The sequence below is a fragment of the Bubalus bubalis genome, chromosome 11, assembly GCF_019923935.1.
Source record: "Bubalus bubalis isolate 160015118507 breed Murrah chromosome 11, NDDB_SH_1, whole genome shotgun sequence".
NCBI classification, from domain to species: Eukaryota; Metazoa; Chordata; class Mammalia; order Artiodactyla; family Bovidae; genus Bubalus; species Bubalus bubalis.
The window spans coordinates 1,264,443-1,285,350 of record NC_059167.1 but is presented as its reverse complement, the minus strand read 5'-3'; positions in this window follow the sequence as shown (position 1 = coordinate 1,285,350).

Below are 20,908 nucleotides of genomic sequence, written 5' to 3'. Positions count from 1 at the left end.
AGTACTTTGGCCACCTCATGTGAAGAGTTGACTCATTGGAAAAGACTCTGATGCTGGGAGGGATTGGGGGCAGGAGGAGAAGGGGATGACAGAGGATGAGATGGCTGGATGGCATCACTGACTCAATGGACGTGAGTTTGAGTGAACTCCGGGAGTTGGTGATGGACAGGGAGGCCTGGCGTGCTGCGATTCATGGGGTCGCAAAGAGTCGGACATGACTGAGTGACTGAACTGAACTGAACTGAAAGAGAGGTTGATGAATTAGAAATAGTACATGGAAGATATTCGATTATTTAAAAATAACTTTAATAATACATGAAATATTCAGAAGCTATAGACAATCAAGAATAATAAAATGAAAATCAGTCAGAATTACTCTCCAAACAGATAACTACTAGTTTTTTTAAATTTATCTGAAATTGCACACAATGTATGGTGTAGAATAGAAATCAAACTTTATTTTTTTTTTCGTGAATACAGTTTAGCCAGTTATCTCAACTTATACCGTTGGGTAAAGCTTAGAAGAAGTTAATTTACACAAAAGCAAAGCAAGACTCTGCCTGTGTTGGCAGCTCTCCCTGGTCTTTGCTTTTGCCGCTTCCAAGCGTCCTCTGCTCTCTGCCTGAAGGAAACGCTCCAGCAGTGGGGCCACGCTGGCTCCTTCCTTGAGAAGCTGGGAGGATTAGTCCAGCCAGGATGCGGAGTTCCAGGCCAGCACCAGGTGAGGGAACAAGTGGAGGAGAAAGGGTGCTACGGACATCTTCCAAAAATCCGAATGCATGTGCCCAGCATACGACATCTTTAAATGTAACTGAAAGAAATACTTCCGCGTATGGACAAAAAGTAAGAGAAACCCTGACCACTGCAGTATTATCAATTACAGCAAAAATATCAATAGGAAGCTGGTTACAGAATGATACATGTATATTATGAAACACTTTGCAGAGAGGGAGGGAGAGATGTCCGCAAAAATATATTAATGAAAACCAAGTCATAGAATGACATGTATTATTTGATCTTGCTTATGTAAAAAGAACCATCATAAATGTATATATATATGTAATATACATATATACACATTTATATACGTATTATACATAAAATATAATATGATAAATATATAACATATGTATATATATACACATATGCATTCACGCTCAGTTGTTAAGTCAAGTCTGACTCTTTGTGACCCCATAGAGTGTAGCCCAACAGGCTCCACTGTCCATGGGATTCCCCAGGCAAGGATACTGGAACTGGTTGCCATTTCCTCCTCCAGGGCACTTTCCTGACCCAGGGAGCAAACCCGTGTCTCTGGGGTCTCCTGCACTGGCAGGCGGACTCTTCATCACTGAGTCATCTTCCCGTGTGGCTGTACACATATATAAAGATATGTAAAATAAATATAATCAGACTTACATATATAATATATAGTATACCTTTAGAACATTTAGGTGTTTGTACCCAGAAATGATTTTGAAAAGATGTAAATCCCACTAAGGAAATCACAAATGGAGCTGATAAGGGGAGTGCTGGAAAGAGAGACAGCAGATACATTTTTCTTACATCTTGCTTTAAACACTTAATATGTTAAAAAATCCTTTATAGTAAAAAGAAATACACAAAATGCTTATGCAATATTTTCAAAAGAGAAAAATAAAAGTATAAGCAAGGAAGACTTTCGCAGAAACCTTAAGCCCATTTACGCCAGTGTGAACCAGCATGATCCTGACATGCCTCCAGTGTGGGTTCAGTCTTTACCAGCAGGTGAGGCCGAAGGCCGGCGCACAGGTTCACGCCCATGACGTGAAGCCTAATCCATGAAGTGCAGGATGGAGCACAGGAGACCAGGAAACACAGAGGAGCCCCAAGACCACTTATATTAAGGACCAAGTCAACTCAGAATCTCAAAAGATAGAAGGAGCCAGACATGGTGAATACAACAAAAAGAATCATCACCCTCATGGAGAGAACTAGGTGGATTTTGTTCTGGGTTGGGCATAATTAGACCATGGCATGGAAAAAAAAAAAAATATATATATATATATATGTACATAAAAAACTTTTTTTATTGCCTCAGAATAAAAATACAAAAGATGTGCCTTGACGTGACTGAAAATCACAGTTTTATTTTTCAAAGTGGAAATGATTAGCTTCCCTGGTGGCTAAGATGGTAAAGAATCCGCCTGCAATGTGGGAGACCTGGGTTTGATCCCTGGGTCAGGAAGATCCCCTGGAGAAGGGAAGGGCTGTTCACTCCAGTACTCTTGCCTGGAGAATCCCATGGACAGAGGAGCCTGGCGGGCTAAGTCCACAGGGTCACAGAGCTGGACATGACTGAGCGACTTTCACTTTTGCCACTGGGGTGCATCTTAGCAAACTGATTGACTAAAGACCTGGCCTTTGGGTCTTCCTATATTTATAGCAGGTGCCAGATTAGAGTCCATTAAACTGGAGCAGGAAACACCTGCCCTGGCCTGCAGCATCAGCCCAGTTCCCAGGGCCCCCTGAGAGAGAGAGGCATGGGGAAGCCCCCGGGAGGGAAGATGTGGGCGCCCCTCCGTTAGAGGTCATAAGGAGAGCACTTGGAGGGACCCTGCTCCTTGGAGGCTGACTTCTGTCCATGAGGGAAACACACAGGAAACGGGAGCGGGGCGCGCAAGCAGTGGGTGAACACCGCTGCCGCCGCCACCTTTTATAGGTCCTGTGCCCAGAAAATGTCACTGTACTTCCCACTTGCCACCCTCCCCTTGCCCAGGGCTGACAGGAGGAAAAAATGATTTGCATGGACTCTTGTATGAAAACCTAGACCCTGGCAGCCTGCCCCGCTTCTACACAGCAGGGCTGGGCTCCAGACACGAGAGTGGGCACAGCAGCGACGGCAGGCTGGCCTCTCTAGTCGCGGCCCCTGGACTGAGCCGCCCCGCTGGCATGCGGGATCTCAGTTCTCCCGTCGAGGATGAAACCTGTGTCCCCTGCATTGGCAGATGGATTCCTAACCAGCGGCCCACGGGGAAGCCCCAAAGTGCGGCGGTGTGTGTGCAGACCGCCTCCACCCCTTCCTCCCACTCCTCAGACCCTTCCAGCCTGGCTCCCTCTCACTGCCCCAGACCGTCTTTCCGGAAGGTCACCGGTCACTTCCGCATTGCTGCCTCCACGGGACATCTTTGACTCTCTGGGCTCTGTTTGACCCCTCCCTTCCTCTTCCCCTGGCTTCTCTGAAGCCACAGGCTCCCTGGTTTTCCCCTCCCCTCTCTGGCTGCTCTGCCTTAATTTCCTCTGTGGGCTCTTGCTCTCAGCCCTCTTCTCACCCCCCTGTCGGCTCTCTCGACCAGGGTGCTCACCTTCAGTTATCACGTACATGCCAGTGATTCGGATTTTCATCTTCAGCTGGGACCTTCCCTGTCAGCCCCACATCTATAAATGCTGACGATTCCAAGAGGGGCACCCCGGGCCTAACATACCCAAACTGATCTCACAATTTTGCCCCTAACCTGCTTCATTAGTGCATTTAGGCAAATGAGTCAGAAATCTAGGACTGAATCATCCTTGACCATCGCCTCCTCCATCGTCCATCCAATTGATCATGGAGGCTCACGAATTTCCCTTTCTGCAACCACTTCCCTCTTCACCCCTCCTCCTCTCACCAGCTGCATTGCAGAAGCTTCCTAACTGGTGCACCTGCGTCTATTCCTGGGGTCACCAACACACTCTGCACACTGCAGCCAGGGCGCCTCTCTCCAAGTGCAGATCTGATCGTGCCTCACTCCTCCTCAGTGCTCCAGTGGGTCGTGTCTCACTCCTCCCCAGTGCTCCAGTGCAGTTTCACTGCTCTCACATTATGACCACAGTCCCTAAGGCCGGCCTAACCACTACTCTCTATTTCATTCCAGCTTCTTCTCAGACCACACGCCCCCTTGCTCTCTGAAACTCGGAGGCCACGCTTCTTCTTGGTGTGTACTGCGTCCCTTGCCTACAGCATTCTTCTGTCGCTCTACTCCAAGGCCTGTTATGGGTTGAACCATGGCCCCTGAAGAGACACGATGAAGCTCCAACCCCCAGGTCCTCAGAATGTGACCTGGTTTGAACACAGGGTCTTTACAGAGGTGAAACTGAAAGTGATGTCACTCAGTCATGTCTGACTCTTTGCAACTCCATGGACTGTAGCCCACCAGGCTCCTCCGTCCATGGGATTCTCCAGGCAAGAGTACTGGAGTGGGTTGCCATTTCCTCCTCCAGGGGATCTTCCCGACCCAGGGATCGAACCCGGGTCTCCTGCATTGCAGGCAGACGCTTCACTCTCTGAACCACCAGGGAAGCTATTAGAGAGGTGATCACGTTTAAAGTGAGGTCGTTAGGGTGGGTCCTAATCCCATAGGACCGGTGTTCTTATTCCAGAGGGGCCATCTGGGCAGAGACAGACAAGGCCAGAGGGACGGCAGCACGAAGACACGACAAGAGAAGACGGCCGTGCGCCTAGAGCTCTGCACCCACAAGCCAAAGAACGCCTGCGGCTGCCCGCACACCAGGAGCTGGCAGGGACAGAGAAGGCTTCCCCCAGTACTATCAGAGAGCGTGCAGCCCTGCTGACACCTGGATTTCAGGCTTCCAGCCTCCAGAGGCACAAAATGATACATGTCTGGAGTTTTAAACAACCCAATTTTTGGTACTTGTCGTGGTCCGGGTGTGGGTTGGAAAAGAATTTCCAGACATGAGACAGAAATAAAGGAAAAGGAGGGAAATAAAGTTTATTAGAGTGGGAGATGCTGTTAGAACAGCGGGCCAGCTCAAGGGAGAACTGACGTTGAAAGGGGTCCTTAGTCCACTTTTATAGCCAGTGTACAAGGAGTGGGGCGGGGTCTTGCGGGTCTTTTGCTGACTGGATGAGGCGGGTGGGGGAAGAGTAGGGCAAATACCTCCTCCCTGTGGGGTAGGAGGGGAGACGGGTGATACTGTTCCCTTAATAGTTACAACACGGGGCAGGGAAAGGCGATAAGGGTCTGGTTTTTCCTGAGGTTCCAACGCCCTCCTTGGTTTTATCTGCTCTTTTGTCCTTGGGTCACCACAGATTTCTCATGGCAATCCTAGGAAAACAATGTATCCTGTCAATTCTTGTGCCTCATTAACTCCCGCTCGGTTCAATCAGACTTTCCCAGGAAATATGTCCTGGATCTCCTGGCTGGAGCCCTTATTATATGTACAGGGCACTCTGTTCTCCCCTTCCTAGCACGTCCTACAGTTTTAACTTGACATCTATTTATACAATTACTTGACAGAACCTCTCATTAGAGGATAAAGGCCACCGCAATACCAACTGTGCCTTTCTTTACTTTCCTGCGGTACGCCCTGTGCCCAGCCTAGCACATCACACATATAAACATTTGCTGAATAAATGAACCAGAGAAAGAAATCAGAGGGTCATGCTGGAGTTCGGACTAGAGACTAAGACCTTAACAGACAATCAGGGAGACAGTTTAACAAGAAGTAATTTCCAGAAGCGTCCCCAAATACCTTTGCTGTCAGCTGATACTATCCGTTCGTAAGAAGAAAAGCTTGAAATGCACATATCCCCGAGAGAGATAAGACACTGGCCTAAATTTTCATTAGCATATTAATAACACTCTTCCCAGAAGGTAAGCTGGAGAAGAAGGTGTGGAGAAACACTAAATAATGACTCTGAATGTCTGAAGATGGAAGGTGTGACTTGATGATGGGAGCCAGGGTGAATGGTGTAAAAAATTACCTTTCTTACGTCACAGTTTTGTTAAGAGTCAGCTTACCATTGGCCAAAAATAAACTGCAAGATTACCAAGTGTCAACAAGGGGCTTCCCAGGTGGCACCAGTGGTAAAAACCTGCCTGCCAACGCAGGAGACATAAGAGACTGGGGATTGATCCCTGGGTTGAGAAGATCACCTAGAGGAGGGCATGGCAGCCCACTCCAGTGCTCTCGCCTGGAGAATCCCATGGACAGAGGAGCCTGGCAGGCTATGGTCCATAGGGTTGCAAAGAGTCAGACACCACTGAAGCGCCCTTCCCAGAGAATTCTAACACATGCCTGACTGACACCTGGCATGCACGGGCAGCCAGGGAACTATTTCTATTCAACTAGATGACGCTGGGGCTTCCTTGGGGCTCAGCTGGTAAAGAATCTGCTTGCAAGGCAGGAGACCTGGGTTCAATCCCTGGGTTGGAAAGATCCCCTGGACAAGGGTACAGACACCCACTCCAGTATTCTGGCCTGGAGAATTTCATGGACTGTATACCACTTTCGTATTCCTGCCTTGAGAACCCCATGAACAGTATGAAAAGGCAAAATGATAGGATACTGAAAGAGGAACTCCCCAGGTTGGTAGGGGCCCAATATGCTACTGGAGATCAGTGGAGAAATAACTCCAGAAAGAATGAAGGGATGGAGCCAAAGCAAAAACAATACCCAGTTGTGGATATGACTGGTGATAGAAGCAAGGTCCGATGCTGTAAAGAGCAATATTGCATAGGAACCTGGAATGTCAGGTCCATGAATCAAGGCAAATTGGAAGTGGTCAAACAGGAGATGGCAAGAGTGAACATTGACATTCTAGGAATCAGCGAACTAAAATGGACTGGAATGGGTGAATTTAATCCAGATGACCATTATATCTACTAGTGTGGGCAAGAATCCCTTAGATGAAATGGAGTAGCCATAATGGTCAACAAAAGAGTCTGAAATGTAGTACTTGGATGCAATCTCAAAAATGACAGAATGATCTCTGTTTGTTTCCAAGGCAAACCATTCAAAGTCACAGTAATCCAAGTCTATTCCCCAACCAGTAACGCTGAAGAAGCTGAAGTTGAACAGTTCTATGAAGACCTACAAGACCTTTTAGAACTAACACCCCCAAAAGATGTCCTTTTCATTATAGGGGACTGGAATGCAAAAGTAGGAAGTCAAGAAACCCCTGGAGTAACAGGCAAATTTGGCCTTGGAATACGGAATGAAGCAGGGCAAAGACTAATAGAATTTTGCCAAGAAAATGCACTGGTCATAGCAAACACCCTCTTCCAACAACACAAGAGAAGACTCTATAGATGGACATCACCAGATGGTCAACACCGGAATCAGATTGATTATATTCTTTGCAGCCAAAGATGGAGAAGCTCTATACAGTCAGCAAAAACAAGATCGGGAGCTGACTGTGGCTCAGATCATGAACTCCTTATTGCCAAATTCAGACTGAAATTGAAGAAAGTAGGGAAACCACTAGACCATTCAGGTATGACCTAAATCAAATCCCTTATGATTATACAGTAGAAGTGAGAAATAGACTTAAGGGACTAGATCTGATAGATAGAGTGCCTGATGGACTATGGAATGAGGTTCATGGCATTGTACAGGAGACAGGGATCAAGACCATCCCCGTGGAAAAGAAATACAAAAAAAGCAAAATGGCTGTCTGGGGAGGCCTTACAAATAGCTGTGAAAAGAAGAGAAGCGAAAAGAAAGGAGAAAATGAAAGATATAAGCATCTGAATGCAGAGTTCCAAAGAATAGCAAGAAGAGATAAGAAAGCCTTCCTCAGCAATCAATGCAAAGAAATAGAAGAAAACAACAGAATGCGAAAGACTAAAGATCTCTTCAAGAATATGAGAGATACCAAGGGAACATTTCATGCAAAGATGGGCTCAATAAAGGATAGAAATGGTATGGACCTAACAGATGCAGAAGATATTAAGAAGAGATGGCAAGAATACACAGAAGAACTATACAAAAAAGATCTTCATGACCCAGCTAATCACAATGGTGTGATCACTCACCTAGAGCCAGACATCCTGGAATATGAAGTCAAGTGGGCCTTAAGAAGCATCACTACGAACAAAGCTGGTGGAGGTGATGGAATTCCAGTTGAGCTATTCCAAATCCTGAAAGATGATGCTGTGAAAGGGCTGCACTCAATATGCCAGCAAATTTAAAAAACTCAGCAGTGGCCACAGGACTGGAAAAGGTCAGTTTTCATTCCAATCCCAAAGAAAGACAATGCCAAAGAATGTTTTAACTGCACAGTTGCACTCATCTCACATGCTAGCAAAGTAATGCTCAAAATTCTCCAAGCCAGGCTTCAACAGTATGTGAACCATGAACTTCCAAATGTTCAAGCTGGATTAAGAAAAGGCAGAGGAACCAGAGATCAAATTGCAAACATCAGTTGGATCATTGAAAAAGCAAGAGAGTTCCAGAGAGACATCTACTTTTGGTTTATTCACTATGCCAAAGCCTTTGACTGTGTGGATCACAACAAACTGTGGAAAATTCTGAAAGAGATGGGAATACCAGACCACTTTATCTGCCTCCTGAGAAATCTGTATGCAGGTCAGGAAGCAACAGTTAGAACTGGACATGGAACAACAGACTGGTTCCAAATAGAGAAAGGAGTATGTCAAGGCTATATATTGTCAGCCCACTTGTTTAACTTCTATGCAGAGTACATCATGAGAAATGCTGGGCTGGATGAAGCACAAGCTGGAATCAAGATTGCTGGGAGAAATATTATTAACCTCAGATATGCAGATGACACCACCCTTATGGCAGAAAGTGAAGAACTAAAGAGTCTCTTGATGAAAGTGAAAGAGGAGACTGAAAAAGTTGCCTTAAAGCTCAACATTCAGAAAACGAAGATCATGGCATCTGGTCCCATCACTTCATGGCAAACAGATGGGGAAGCAATGGAAACAGTGGCTGACTTTATTTTTCTGGGCTTCAAAATGACTGCAGATGGTGACTGCATCTGCAGTCACGCTTGCTCCTTGGAAGGAAAGTTATGACCAAGCTAGACAGCATATTCAAAAGCAGAGACATTACTTTGCCAACAAAGGTCTGTCTAGTCAAAGCTATGGTTTTTCCAGTAGTCATGTATGGATGTGAGAGTTGGACTATAAAGAAAGCTGGGTGCCAAAGAATTGATGCTTTTGAACTGTGGTGTTGGAGAAGACTCTTGAGAGTCCCTTGGACTGAAAGGAGATCTAACTAGTCCATCCTAAAGGAAATAAGCCTTGAATATTCATTGCTGAAGCTGAAACTTCAATACTCTGGCCACCTGATGCGAAGAACTGATTGATTTGAAAAGACCCCGATGCTGGGAAAGATTGAAGGCGGGAGGAGAAGGAGACGACAGAGGATGAGATGGTTGGATGGCATCACCGACTCAATGGACATGAGTTTGAGTGAACTCCGGGAGTTGGTGATGGACAGGGAGGCCTGGCGTGCTGCAGTCCATGGGGTGGCAAAGAGTCGGACACGACTGAGCGACTGAACTGAACTGAACTGAGACGATGCTGGAGGATGGTGAGAGGGCATGTAGCTGGCACCCACCCAGACGGGAAGAATCAAGCCCTTCAGTTCTGAGCACAAGGTACTTCTGCTGAAGTTAAAATGGAAAAATCTTCATCACTGATCAACATCCAGATCCCACAAGGCACAGGCCACCGTGCACACCCAGTTAATAAAGGCCAGTCATCTTTTGGGGGAGGTCAGTCTTCAGAACCCAACAATGACAGGAAATGATCCTTATGTTTTATTAAAAAGGACTTGCTGAAGATCAGCAGAAATAGCAGAGAATGTTGAAATGAGTAAGTTCTTTTATAAAGCATTTGTAGAGCTGCAGGAGTTCAACTTCTTTTTCTCTACTGTCGACATGACTTCAATGGCAAGAGAAAGGGAAAAGGACTTTTCTTCACTGCCCCAACTCAGGATATAGTTCCAGAATAATGGTTAAATATCCCCGAAATGCCTCCCATTCATAGTCTCTGAAATTGTTATGGTTAATCATTTAAAGGACTGGTCTACAGTTTACTAAAATCTTAGACTTTTAGAGTTAGAAGGGATTTCTAAGCATATCCAGTGAAAAAACACATTCTACAAAATGTCCAGCAGTGACCTCCACTTACGCTTGAGTTTTCACAGGAGCAATGATCTAGTTGCTTCTTTTATAGCCAAATTATTCCCTTATTAAGCAATTATACTCAAGATTTTCAAAATATATATACATCTTATTTCTTGTGTGTGTATGTTCAGTCGTGTCCAACTGTTTGTGACTCCATGAACTGTAACCTCCAGGCTCCTCTGTCCTTAAAATTTTCCAGGCAAGAGTACTGGAGTGGGTTGCCATTTCCTCCTCCAGGAAATCTTCCTAACCCAAGGATCCAACCCGTATCTCTAGCATCGCATTGGCAGGCAGATTCTTTACCACTGCCCCACCTGGGAAGCCCGTGGAGCTCTGTAAAACCAGGTGAAAGTGTCAGTCACTCAGTCGTGTCTGACTCTTTGGGACCCCATGGACTGTAGCCCGCTAGGCTCCTCTGTCCATGGGACTCTCTGGGCCAGAATACTAGAGTGGGTAGCTATTCCCTTATCCAGGGGATCTTCCCAACCCAGGGACACAACTTGGGTCTCCCACATTGCAGGCAAAAATTTACCATCTGAGCCACCAGGGAAGCCCTATAAAACCAGTTGGCTCCATTTAAATTTGACTGGTAACTTATTCTTCCAGCAGTAATTCCCTAAAGAATTACTTAATTGCATATTTAAGCAAAAGGAACAAAATCGGCAATGATTTTATCTTGGACTCCTGGCCTCTGGAATATTCCTGTGGCAAGAGTAAAATTAAGCTACACTTTGCAAGGTAATAGATAGCTACACACTTAAGTTTCAACATGTGAATTACACAGTTGCATTCTTTCCCCAAAACCAGGTTTAAGCATTAGAGTTATGTCAATCTTCACCTTTTTTAGTGAAACTTTTACTTCACAGAACACTTATTTGTGAGCTATTTTTCCTACAGTGACTCATTTTTATGAACAATCTCATTTCTATAAAATATATTGTTGGCACATGGTATAGTCATTTAGTTTTATAATGACAGTGTATTTTAAGAGTAAAAGCAAATATAGATGATTCTGAAATTCTGGAACATGAATGAGCATCTAGAAGTAAAAACCAAAAGCTTTCTCAAATATGTTTTAAGTGAACTAAAAAGAAAACTTTTAACTCTGATCAGAATTTTAAAACATTTTAAATGTCCATAACAATCTGAAAATACATAACCAAAATAAACAGAAAAATACAGAGGTCACAGGCTTCCAATTGGGTTCAATGTGAAAATAACACTTCACACTATTTCCTGAAATTCACTGATAGGACTTAGTCAAAACAAGACAGAAAATTCTAAAGAAAGGGGATCTGATAATTAAATATGAGATGATTAGCAAAAGCATTTACCTTCCAAGAGGCAGCAGGAAGAAGGCAATCTCAGCCAACATCTCTATTCAGCAAAAAAGGGGCCCCGAGAAGCCACAAGGGTTTGGCTAGACCTCCCCCACTGTCTGTGTGACTGATAGCGGCTGCTGCTGTTCGATTCGGGTTTTAAGGCTCCATACTGATGACAAGCAGTTATAGCAAGTGCTTACACTGTCAGCCTCGTCCAAACACCGCCGTCTACTACACCATAATAATCACGTTTCAACTTGAAAGCGATTAGAAGCTCCACAAATACTGAAGGATATTGAAAATAAATGGAAAACCAGTGGCAAATAGAGCATGGTTTAAGAAGCTTCATGAAAGCAGCCACCTTAACCAAGACGATGACCACTCATGCCCACGGAAAATTTCAGAACAGTCTTCAAAAGCAATCCTTAGGTCATTTCAGTGTCTCAAATTATATTAGTGGGAAGGGGGGAGCATAACAGTTTTATTTGGGTCTGTTTGGGACAAAACAAAATTCAATTAGAGATAAATTGTATAATTTACTTAGGAAGCAGAGTCTCTTTTCCTTGGTCATTTTATTTGCAATATTTTAAAGTTACAGCTTTGAAAGAGTTGAAAATTGTTTCCTACTAACTCTCCCATGTTCATTGTGGACAAAAGTTCTGTGTTTTGGATCCTTTACATGATAGGAGATAAATACTAGGGGGAGACGGAAGGAGCGAATCCCAACACTCATCCTCGTTGCAGTGGGAAACCATCAACTCTCAAAATGTATAGCTATATAAAAAGGAAACAGGAAGCCTGTTACACTTTAAAACTATGGATGAGTAGCTGATGAACAGCCTTCATGAAATATGCATGCCAGCACTTGCCCACAACCACTTCAAAGAGCCATTCTCTCGTTCCAAACAATTTCAAAAGCAAAGGTATAGCTATTTAGGAAAATTAAACTTTGAAAATGAAATTAAATGCTGCCTAGAAAATAATTATTGGGATCAATAAACAATTAAAATTGGCAAGAATTTGCCTGCCAATGCGGGGGACATGGGTTCGATCCCTGGTCTGGGAAGATTCCACATTGCCACGGAGCAGCTAAACCCATGCACCGCAGCTACTGAACCCAAGCACCTGGAGCCTGTGCTCCGCAGCAAGAGAAGCCACAGACCACAATGAGAAGCCTGCTCGCTGCCATGAAGAGCAGTCCCTGCTTGCTGCAACAATGAAGACCCAGCACAGCCAAAAACAAATGAATAAAATATAAAATAGATTGAGAAGTCAAAAAAAACTGGAGGCAGAATGTTCTTAGATTTACTTGGATTCTTTCCTAGAAAGCTAAATTAAGAATTATCAAAGAACATAAATTTCAAAATACTGTTTAAACTCCTTTGGAAGTAAGCTACATAAACATAAGTAGGTATTCTCTTGATTAGTTCAAAAATCACCTCCTGACACTAACTACCCTGTATTTCGGTAGTACCATTTAGGATCCATAAGATGGCAGGCCTACATTTCATAGTGATAGTCTTAGAAGTGTGTGAATACTGGTTGCCTTGAAATATATATTGCATATTATCAGCAGTGTGTGGCTAGTAATAGTATTAAGGTATCCATCAGATTAAATTTGTAAATTAAGAAGCAAGGGAACTGTTAACGAGCGACTACATTCTGTTAGTTCATAACGAATCACAAAATACTACAGCCAGAATCTTACCATCACCTAGTTTAGTCTTGCCTTTCTTCATATAAGGAAACCAGAGTCTAGATTCCAGTGCTTTGCCCAGGGTCAGCAGAGAGAGGATTTTAAATTGCTTTTCCTCATCTTTTGCCCTCCCATCTCTGGCATAATTTTCTTAAATTCTGTTTGTTTCTTTGGCTGCGTGGGGTCTCGGCGGCAGCCCTCGGCATCTTCCTCATGTCGTGTGGTGTCTTTTGTGGGGGCACATGTGCAGCAGTGGCAGGGTGTGGGCTCAGTTGCTCTGAGGCCTGTGGGGTCTTAGTTCCTCGACCAGAGATCAAACCCACGTCACCTGCGTTGCAGGGCAGATCCTTAACCACTGGACCAGCAGGGAAGGCATAATTCATAATTTTTTAATGAATGTGAAGTGAAAGTCGCTCAGTCGTGTCCCACTCTTTGCAACCCCATGGACTGTAGGCTCCTCTGTCCATGGGGTTCTCCAGGCCAGAATACTGGAGTGGGTTGCCATGCCCTTCTCCAGGGGATCTTCCCAACCCAAATTGAACCCAGGTCTCCTGCATTGCAGGCAGATTCTTTACCATCTGAGCCACCAGGGAAGCCCTTTTAATGAATGTAGCCTAAAATAATTAAAGCCTAAACTTTTTTCTAGATATCCTGACAGTGATAGCTACTTTAAATATACTTATTTCCTTAAAAATTCTCAGCATATTGATTGGCTAGAAATCTGTAAATGAATCAGTGTCATGAAAAACACAGACCGAGGAGGGACTTGAGGTTACCTGAGAATAACGCAACGCGTGAGCTGGGCCTTCACTGTGCTGTAGCCGCCTGCGCTGGGACAGCCTGCGGATGCTGAGAGAAGACCGTGCGCTGAACGTTATGTTATGACATCCTCTTTCTGATTTGGATCATTGCACTATAGTTATGTGATAGAATGACCTTAGTTTTGGAATTATACACTGAAGTGTTTAGGGACAAAGTTATTGTGTCTGCCACAAGAAAGAGCGAGCACAGGAGAACACATACGAATGTGCCAATGTGGCAAATGTTAACATTTGGGAAATAAAGGGTAAATGAGGATTCTTTGCACTACTCATGGAACTTTTCTGTAAGTCTGAAATTATGTCAAAATAAAAAATTAAAAGAAAGAAATCAGAAAGACAACTTTTTTGATGGCTACATGTAGAACTACAATGGAAACCAGAAGTAGAAAGATTAATGGGAAAGGCAAAATTGCCCTGGAAAGGAAGCCTATTCACTGACAGTACTATATTTCTCTGGAATTTGAGTTTATGATACTAGACATAATATAGTATTCTATGTACTGTAGAAAAACATGCTCCTAGCAAACATTTGTAGAGGAATTCTTATTTGAGAACATAAATATAGCTATGCTGTCATTCTGTTTGTGGCTTGCATCTTTATTTTTATGTTCTGCTTTAGCAAATCTTTACCAATAGCCAGTGTTATAACTTAAAATCTCTTCACAGACAATTCACAGGAAGTTTCACTAAGATGTTAGGTAAAAACACACCCCAAATAATTAAAGACAATTTTGAGACTATGAAATAGAAAACACACACAAATAGAAAACAAATAGAAAAGCAATTTCCCCCAAAAAATGACATTTCAAAAATTATTTTACACCAAAAGAGGGGAGGAAAAGCAAAACAAAACAAACAAAAAAATGAACTCTAATATGTGCCTTCCGAGTGCACAGGTAGCCTATTCTGATGTCCCCAGGATTTAGCACATTTAAATAACCCTGCTTACTATATGTTAAGGAATTCAAAGACTCTGGTAATAAATGATTTTCCATATGATTATTAACAAATGTATTTTTCAATCACCAAATGTGTAATTCTTAGTGAAGAATTACATAGATTTTGTCTTCTGTAAATCCTTATTTATGATTCATACATCCCAAAGGTAAAATGCCCCTGAATTGAGACTGCAGTTTGGGCTGAGGGGGAGGCAGGAGGATGCTATTGGTGACTTTCTAGTTATCTGAGTAGGCAGTGCATTCACTGGGGCTTATTTTAATATGCTTAAAAGTTTACATTTACTATATACTATTTTACATTTATCAAATATCACATAATAAAGATGTTTTAAAAGAACATATATAGCATTTTCCCTTTTAAAAGTTACATTACAAAATAGAATTTTTCTCTTTCTTTTCTCTGCAACTATTTTAATAGTTGTTGATTCAGATGTTCAACCTTTATTTAGCAACTATTATATGCCAGACTGTTGTAAGTATCCAGGGTGTAAGCACACATAAATGTAACTAAAGAAAGAAAGAAAACCATGGTCCCTGCCTGCAGGTTACAGTTTAGCTGTGAGAACCAGGGCAGAGCTATGTGAAATTCTTTGCAAGTTCAGTACTATCAGAATGCTTTGCCCAAGCAAAACCTCTATAATATTCACTGATGACATTGGTGATGTTTGCACCAGCTATAGACCCTTTTGATGGGGAGAAGATTCTTTATGTTGTAATTAGATCGTGTTACCATTTAAAATAGACTTCATCCAGCAGTAAAGAGATTTGTCACACTGGGTTCCTAAAGGCCGCTGGAAATTGCATCCTTTTGGGAAATCTCAACATCCTTGTCTTGCTGAAATAATAATCACAGCAACAGGTTTTCTGGTAGAAGTAGGGTTGTAGATGTTTGTAAACTTGGCTTGGTATCCAGTTATACCACCATTAATAATCCACCCAGAGAAGAATTTCTCAAGTTACAGCTTGTATTCCCTCGCTGCACCATTTACACACGCGAGTTTTACACAAATTCATAAATTTCAGGTTCCAGATGACAGACTCTCTTTATCAGTCTTTCTGTAACAAAATTTAGCAAACCTGATGCTAATTAGGAAGAGCAGCACGAGGGAGTACCAAAAAACCCACTGGTAAACTGTTCTGCAAATAACTCATGCAATCACTACTCATTCTCGTCAATTAAAATATTTTTTCAAGATAATAAACATTGATCAAAACATCAACTGTTTTAAATCTCATGCAAAAATGCTCTGTGAAATATCTCATTTATGTACTCCAGTGCTTACCTGACTTAATTATATATATTTCGGGTTACGCAGAATTTAAAACAAGGGAGAGACCAGACCTTAAAAACGTCAAAGACTAGGTTTACCAATATGGCATACTATAATTTGGAAAATGCTTGTACCAGCGACAAATCAGAACTTTTGCCTTAATGAAAAAAGTGAGGCTATGATGTATTTTGCCTCCCAAATTTCAGTAGCAAAAGATAGCCATCTTTTGCTTTAAAGTTTTATGATTAAAAACCAACAATTCAAGTATTGAAAATAGTTCCCTTAGTGCTACTTATACATTTAGTCAACTAAACTACACATGAACGCCCACACAGATACATCATATGTTATCATACAGTGGTAAAGTCTAAACATATCACACTGAGCAGGATTTTCAGACTTCAAGTCTGAAAGTCTAGACTCTGACAGGAGTTGCAGAATTATTTTATATGTTTTACTGGGAGGTTTCTATGGCTTTTATTAGACTCTCAAAGGTGTTGATGACCCGAAAACCATTAATAACCATGACCGCAGGAGAGAGTAATCAGCATTCACACTCAGGGGGATCTGACATATAGAATGAATTTAATAAAGAGTTGAATGAATTTTGAATGAATAACCTTTTTCTAGAGTATCACTGAATTTTTAATGCTATCATCAGAGATGTGTTGACTAGAAAAATCAGCAAAAACAAGAAGAAAGATGATGAATCAAGGTTGAGTGACTACTATATGCAGGACAACGGTGCAGGTCGAGGGAGTTTTTTTAAGGTACTTTCAGTTTTTAATGAATTTATAATCTAATCAGAATGATAAAAACACACAAATTAGGCAAGAATATTAGCAAAGGGGAAAAGGTAGCCAGGGTATTATAAAATGTATACTAGAATTATTTTTTTAATTTTATTAATTTATTTTTGGCCATGCTGGGTCTTCATAGCTTTCCGGGCTCTCTCTAGCTGTAGCAAGCAGGGGCTACCCTCTGGCTACAGCGTTCGGGCTTCTCATTACCATGGCTTCCTTTCTTGCAGAGCCCAGGGTCTAGGGTGCATGGGCTCAGCGGTTGTGGCTCCCAGGCTCTCCCAGGCTCAGTAGTCGTGCTGCATGGGCTTAGTTGCCCTGAAGCAGGTGGGATCCTGTCAGGAATCGAACCCTCGCCTCCTCGAAGGAGGATTTTTTACCACTGAGTCACCAGGAAAGCCCCTAAAATGTATACTAGAATTACTGAAGAGGAAAAGCCTTTCCTAGGTTTGAAGGATTTTTGACAAAACCAGAAGCACAAAGGGTAGGGAGAGGTGGAATAGAAGGGGCTGGAATAAACGAAACGTCCCCCTCCCTGCTCCTCTTTTTACCATCTTCAGTGATTGGGAAGACAGCACCAAGGGGAACACAAAATAACCCAGTGGTTCTTGAGGGGCAATTGTTCTCGAAGCTCTTCCTCCTTAATGCTACCAAGGTTTTTTTTGGGGGGGAGGGGCATCATGGTGGGGAGGAAGAAATGGCAACCCCCTTGTCTTCTTGCCTGAAAAAGCCCATGTGGACAGAGGAGCCTGGTGGGCTGCGGCTGCAGAGTTGGACACGACTGAGCACCTTTAGTGGTGGAGGTGAGGGGTGCTGATGTGACCGGAGCGTAGGAAAGTCACCCCTCCAGTGCTCCAAACCCGTGAAATATCTTTAAGTAGGTACTAGCCCAAAGTCTCAGAGAAGGCAATGGCACCCCACTCCAGTACCCTTGCCCGGACAATCCTATGGACAGAGGAGCCTGGTGGGCTGCAGTCCATGGGGTCACTAAGAGTCGGACACGGCTGAGCAACTTCACTTTTCATTTTTCACTTTCATGCATTGGAGAAGGAAATGGCAACCCACTCCAGTGTTCTTGCCTGGAGAATCCCAGGGACAGGGGAGCCTGGTGGGCTGCCATCTATGGGATCGCACAGAGTCAGACACAACTGAAGCGACTTAGCAGCAGCAACAGCAGCCCAAAGTCTTTCTCCCACAGGCAAGTCCCTTGAAAAATTTTAGTTCACATTCAGGAAACAAACCCAATCAAGAGTCGTGTCTGGAAGCATAACCTGGTGCATCCCCAAGCCATGCTGCTGGCACTCTTCCTCTGTGAGGTTTCTGAGTTCAGGTAGGAAGGCCAAGCCAACTAGCATCTATACCCTTTCCCCATTTGGGTATCATGAGTTTTTGTAAAACTTGAGCAACACATTTTGCTTACTGATCTTATCTCTTCCATATAGAAAAACATGTAGGAGATATATGCTGAAACCAACACTGGAGAAGACAGTCCAGAGTTCAGCCCAACCACACTAGTATCTGTTGCTTTTTCATTTTTCACCTCAAGGTACATAAAGTACTGTAAGTGAACAAGTATCATTTCCTGGACTTCCTCTAATCTCACTGCTAACACTTTAAGGCTAATGCGAGGACCAACTCCTGTATAAAGTAAATGAGTTCAACTTCCAGCTCTGTCACCATGGGTGAAGCCAGGCAAGTTATTTATCCTAACCTCAACTTCCTTATTTGTGAAAAGGAATGAATAATAAGGTTTTTATGAGCTATAAATGAGATACTGCAAGGATATTCTGATTGTTTTCATCACTCTGTCTACAGTGTCTCTCTGTAAAATTCACCTCCCACTTGGCTGCCACGTAATTGTTGACCCGCCTCTGACTCGGTCAGTCTCTCGTCAGAACTCGGCGATGGATTCCATGCACACAGGAGAGCCTCACCTTCTGGCCTGCGATGTGTGGCCACTCTCTATCTAGCCTTAACCAACCCGCCTCCAGCCTGTCTCCCACGAAGCCCCTTGGTAACAGACAACTCCTCCTTCCTCAACAGCCCCTGCTCTTTTCAGCTTGTTTCTTTGTTCCTCGTAATCCCTCTGTGTGGAACGCCTTCCCAGCGTACATCCATAGCAGTTGCCGACCACCAAGCGAGCTCGGAGGCCACATCCTCCACAAAGCTCTAGCAGAGTGAGCTCTCCTGGATGCCTGATACTTGCTTTCTTTCACCTTGAAAAAAGTGTTACTTAGGGTCACATTACCTCCCAACCTAAAATGTAAGTCCTTTAAAAACCGAGGTTCAAATCCATTTTATTTTATATCCCCCAGGTCCTCGAGAGGCCACACTAGAGGGCCACACTCACAAAAGAGCTTGAAAAGCATTTACGGAATGAGTAATCAAACACTCATGGCAGACAGTGAGAACAGAGAGGGTAAAATAAAGCACTGGGGGCGTCCAGCGGACAGAGTTGTATTAGCCAACTTCACATTTGAAGTAAATCTTTAAGGGTATCAGAACTCTGCTAGGCAGAAATGATGGAAACCAGAAATCTAGGCCCAGAGAGCAACCTGAACAAAAGATGGAGGGGGAAAATACTGAAGAACAGTTCGTAGGCTGAAATTTAGGAGATGCCAAGAATAGCAGGTAATTAGGACTGAAAGGTCAGACTATAAGACCCTGAAGGAATTCCTAAGGAAAGTGGCCTTAATCCTAGAGGCCAAAGGAAGCCATGGGCGGTTGAGGACAAAAATCACATAGCCATATGTATGCTTTAGAAACACTACTCCATCAACTGGGCATAAGATGGAACCAGGGGTGAAAGCCAACTTTTGCGATAGTTAGAAAACAGTCTTGACCTATATTGGTGACGGATAATGGCAAGAATGTAAAGGTGAGAGAGAATAAGAGAGGACAGACTGGAAAGAGAACTGCAGTGGGGTGAGGGAGAGGGAGCAGGGTTCTGAATCTGGCCTACATGGAGACAATTCAGGTCCATGACCCTGGGTGGAAAAGCAGAACATCTATCTTCACTTGCCTCTAAGTGAAACGCAGCAGCATTAGGCTGCATAAGATTGGCAAAGGTGTCCACAGCATAAACAAGAACTTCTCCACTCAAGAGATGAACCATTTGGGAAAGCCTTTACCAGAGATTGGGCTTCCCTCAGCTCAATTGATAAAGAATCCGCCTGCAATGCAGGAGACCAGGTTCAATTCCTGGGTTGGGAAGATCCCCTGGAGAAGGGAAAGTCTACCCACTCCAGTATTCTTGCCTGGAGAATTCCATGGACTGTATATATAGTCCATGGGGTCAAAAAGAGTCAGACGCGACAGAGTGACTTTCATTCATTATCAGAGATAAAGATGAGCACTGAATAAGAAACTTCAAAAATATGAAAGGCAAATTCTGTGTGGGGACTGAGAGAAGGAAGAGCAATAAAAATGGATAAGATCATGTTTGACTGGGACATGCAACGTTTCAGGCCCCACCCCACACTCATCTCACACAAGGACATCCCTTTGCTTGAGCCCAGTAGCTCCAGCTGCAGGGAAATCTAATCGCTTGTACACAGTTGGACTCTTTATTTCCTATTCTGTTCATCCTCCCATATTGTGGCATTGAAAACAATCCAAGGGTGACCAAGTGTCCTGGTTTGCCTGGGACAGAGGGGCTTTCTAGGACATGGGGCTTTCTAGGACATGTGCCTTTGATGCTAAAACCAGGAAAGACCAAGGCAAACTGATGAGCTAGCTAGTCACCCTAAGGGCCCTCAAATCTGGCACTGCATGCTAACAAGGCTATATTAATACTATGCTTCAATTAAGAAAAACACCAGGCCATTTAAGGTTTATTTTAGATCTGAGTTTGTCCATCTGTTCTTCCCACAAAGCAGAAAATATTGAAGGAAAATATTCCTACCACAAGGTCAGACAATTATGGGCACTCCAGTGCTTTAGCAAATGAATATTATCGTCAATAGTTCTACAATTTACCAAGTCCTGGCACATTTCTATCTTATGCAATGCTCACAAGGGCTGTGAGACAGACTTGGTTCTCATCACACTACAGAAGAAACCAAGGCTCTGGAAGATTTCGTCCTTTGCTCTATCTCACAGTGCAAGCAAAGTGGCTGACTCC